The 4656-nt window shown below is 34.3% G+C and overlaps 1 pseudogene; it reads right to left on the bottom strand.

Annotated features, from left to right (window-relative positions):
* Positions 1-767: 767 nt before the first annotated feature.
* Positions 768-4656, bottom strand: part of LOC118734948 — a 40620-nt pseudogene continuing 36731 nt past the window's right edge.

The following is a 4656-nucleotide window of genomic DNA, read 5'->3' on the forward strand; positions in this document are numbered from 1 at the left end:
TCCAGCGCAGAAAAGTGGGAAGCAGTTGCGAGATACGTGAAATTCGTACTCCGCTGCAAACGAGAGGACGGTTGTCTACTCAGGACACCCGAATGAAACGCCCCTACAAAAGAGCAGCCCCAAGGCTCTAACAGCGCACTCCTGCATCTGAAGACATGCAGAATTGCGGTGCCAGATGCGGGATTCTTGCGCGGGCGGTGGGAGTTTGGGTTTCAGTGGGTAGCCCAACACGCTTCGGAGGGAGTCCCACACTCGGGGAAACACTTATTACATTTTTCTATTTAATCTTATTTCAGATGGTGTTTCAGTTGGCCTTCTCGACTTAGGCAGTGGCACTAACGATACAACAGAGGGGACTGTTGAAGAAGAATACATTTATTTGGATGAAGAGCCTTGCAGCAGAACAGCAGTACCAAAACAACAAATATAGTATTCAGCAAAAAACCGAAAAGAATTGAAAATAAGGAAATTACGACAGGCGAATTGCAACGCAAGTTGCTCCTAAGGCAGTTAGACGTATTTGAATTGCAAAAAGATTTCTACGAAACTGCTAAAATTACATTTAAAAAAATAGACGAATTAATTTATAGTCATAAACTAGAATGTAAAGAACAACATGGAAACTAAAGCTATATTCATATAATTAAAATTTTCATTACATTTTTTATTCAAGAGGAACTAAAATAGTTGTGAGATAGGGAACTAAAAATATTTTTCTAAACACGCAAATGTAAGGCAATTGCATCACGTCGACGTTGACCTCTTTCTTAGACATTGGCTGTAATAGTATCATTAGATGGAATGGTGTAGGCTTCTCTCTCAATTTCAGCGTCGAAACAAAAATCATCGTCTTTCAGGAATCTCGCAAAATTGTGCAAAATGAAGCAAGCTAAAACCATTGATTGCACCCGTCTAGTTTGCATTCTTATTTTTGATTGTAGAATAGGGAATCTTGTCTTAACTTGGCCGAAAGCACATTCTATTTTGACGCGCTCCTTTGTTTGTATTATGTCTCTGGATTCCGGTATGGTGTCATTAACCATGGTGCAATGCCATATCCATCATCCGCTAAAAGTATAGCACATGCGGTATTCTCTGCCATGATACTTGCAATTGACGAATTCCGCCATATACGGAGTCATGAACAGACCCAGGCCAAGAACAGTCCACACTGGTAAACCTGCCAATTGCATCACAAGTAGCTTGTACATTAAAAGATATTTGCCCTTTCCTATTGACAAACTCATCACCGTGATTATTGGGACGTATAATACACACATGAGTGCAGTCCAGCGCTGCTATGGTATTTGGAATTAAATTATTGCTTAGCCACAAACTTTTAGCTACATTCATCTCAGTCTCATTACATGGAAAGTGAATCCAATCATGTGCTTTGGCTACAATTTTACAACACACAAACCAGATAGTTTTACATGCTGTCGTTTGGTGGACACCTATGTCTTCACCAACACCAACCTAGCAAATGATATAAATTTATAATATGAACATACACAAGTGTAATTTCAAAATATAAAAAACGATTTTTACCTCGAAACCAGGATCACCTATATATCGTAAAAAATTCGCATTTTTTGACAATTGGTGAACGCACCACCGCGACTTTCTCCCGTTTTCCCACCTAAAAAATTACGTGCAACCCAATCGACGTTCTCTGGACTAAATCTATATAACGCTTTAAAATTTGTTTCGTCCACCTCTCTTCAATTCTTATAACACTTCCGATTTCTTCCATTTATTTGCATAAACACAGCCATAATTTATAAAGTACATCAGTTGAAATAATCAATTTTAGTCTACCGCTTTGTTTGCTACATAATAATTGTAGTATATGCTAATTTTATTCATACCATTTTAGAACAATTATAGTATCTTCGAAAACAGCTGATCAGAGTAGTGTAGTAAATAGCATTTTAAGAATACGTCACATACTACCTTGTAGAACATTCTATAAATTGTGTACTAAATTAAAAGATTCTACTTTTTATTCATACCAGCCAATGTCTGAGATTTGACGATGAAGGAAGTGCAGTGTTGCTTATCGTGTCTTAATGTTTTAAACTATTTTTAATTTATGTTGTGATAATTTTATTGTTTAAAACTAATGTAAGTGTAATAAGTGTAAAACTATTTTGTATTGTATTTGTTCTTTGTAATAATTATTCGTTATTATCATGTTTTTCGTATTTACAAATATACAGACTCCCTGAAGAAGACGCAAATATGCGTCGAAACGCGTAGAAGAAGAAGTAAACACTTGTTTTGTTTAATATAACCGGCCAAAAAGCTCCAAATCCAATAGCGTTACCTTCGTTATGTAATGCTAACTCGATGACATTCACCTACTCGATAGAATTGAGATACCTAATATGTTACTATGCCATTAATTGTAGCTTTTGTCTTAAAAATTTGTTGTGAAAAGAAAAAATTTTTAGCTTCCGTTTTTTAAGAAAAAATTGTATATAGTGCTAACTTCACACCATACACCCAGCCGATAGAATTAAGATATTGAAAATGTTACAATGGCATTAATTGAAGCTTTTTTGTTGTAAATTTTGTTGTGGAAAGAATAAATTTTTAGCTCTCATTTTTTTTTAAGTATGGTATGTAGTGCTAACTTGACACCATACACCAACTCAATAGAATTGAAATATCCAATATGTTCTTCTTCTTATTTGGTGTTCTTTGGGTCTTGTTTAACGCACTATATTTGCAAAGGAATTCAGCAAAAATTTCTTTCAAATAACATACATACATACTTATGTACTCGCATGTACATATTCCAACATGCTTTTAATAGCAACAGCTGCAGCTAAATTTTGTTAATTTTTTGTTTTCTAATTATTTTCAATTTCTGTATTAACAAGTTTATATGTAAATTTCGAATCTTTGTTGTTTTTATATTGCTACAAGGTGCTGGCTCATAACTTGAATCATATATGAACCCTAAAAGATTTATATAAGAGTAAAAAATATTTGTTCTGAAACTCGTATTTCTTACCTACCTACACTGAGGGAAAAAAATATTAAAATCAAATAGAAACTATAAACGTCAACGAAAGTACTGTATATTGGTAAATATTCAATTCAATAACGCGCATATTTAAATGACCGCGTTCGTACTGAAAAAGCATCCGTGAAGTGAATAATCAAGACAAAAACTAAAAAAAAAGAATTAATTTGCATGTTGCCTGCAGTGGTATTCGAACCCGACCATCTCCAGATATCAACAACTTGTGGCAAGCACCTTTGCGCATTTAGCTACACCCAGCCATATAAACTTGCTTTCAAATGTTGAACATCCATCAACACCACAGCAAGCGATTTGTACGGATAAACATGTATGTACTATGTATGCATGTGTGTGTTGTCACCGCCAGTGTTGCCACTTGAAAATATTATTAGGTACCAAAACGCCTACCAAATCAGTTTGCAAACTACCAAACTTTTTTTCCTCATTAAAGCTAGATTTCTTGAATTTACGGGATTTTCAGCACAAATTAACAGCCAAAATAAAAACTACCATTTTATTGTTTACAGTATTAGTTAACAATTCATACAAATTTTAATGTTAAACAAAACAAATTCGTGCCTTTAAATAAAAGAATTTACTTATTCCATAAAAATATTTTGCAAAAAATGTAACTATCTTTGAGATTAATTTGATTTATTCAAACATTTTTTTTGTGCGTGAAAAAACATAATCAGACATTTTATGCATTTCAATCAAAAAATTCCCAAATTCGTTTCAATTTACATACACTCGCACTATTTTACCAATACACCTACACATTGCAAATTGCCTATCATCAATTTTTCTTTCAAGACGATAAGTAATTTCTCGTTCTATCGCTGATCGATCATAGCTTTGGGAAGTTAGTTTTTGTTTGCAGAAAATTTTCTGCTTAATAAAATAGAGAAAAAAACAAAGAAATCGTATACGTGTGAACAAAGTGAAAGCAATGTTTTGAACGTGTAAACATAAATCAAGCGAACAAATTTTAATGCTCAACTCGGTTGTATTTTCAAAACAACCAAGCTACCAAACGAGAATGAGCCTACCAATTTTGGTCCAATTGGGCCAAAACGGCAACGCTGGTCACCGCTATCAGAGCGGTGCTCTGCATTGGTGGGGTGCGCATGTACACTTACATATACATACTCAGATGTGAACAGTCAAATACGTCCGTAATAAATTTAGTATGAAAATATTATTTTTAAATACGAACATTTTTAAACGATAATCAAATATAAAGTATTCATTTTTACTATGCATTATTTCCCTCAGAGTAGGACTCCTTTCGGAATCGTATATTCTGAACGCTCAGAATATGTTTGCGGGGATCTTAATTCTATCGGCTGGGTGTATGGTGTCGAGTTAGCACTACATACCACTTTTTCTTAAAAAATTAATGGCATAGTAACATACTGGATGTCTCAATTCTATCGAGTAGGTGAATGGTGTCAAGTTGGCACTACATACCATTTTTTCTTAAAAAACGTAACAAAGCAACAATTTTTTTTTTCACAACAAAGCTACAATTAATGCCGTTATAATGCTTTTGTTATTAATGCTTTGTGTGAAAACATCATGGCGCACGCCACAAATTGGAGAAGCTCTACCAAACACTAACACAT

Source organism: Rhagoletis pomonella, unplaced genomic scaffold, assembly GCF_013731165.1.
Source record: "Rhagoletis pomonella isolate Grant_MI unplaced genomic scaffold, Rhpom_1.0 Rhpom_scaffold_00003, whole genome shotgun sequence".
NCBI classification, from domain to species: domain Eukaryota; kingdom Metazoa; phylum Arthropoda; class Insecta; order Diptera; family Tephritidae; genus Rhagoletis; species Rhagoletis pomonella.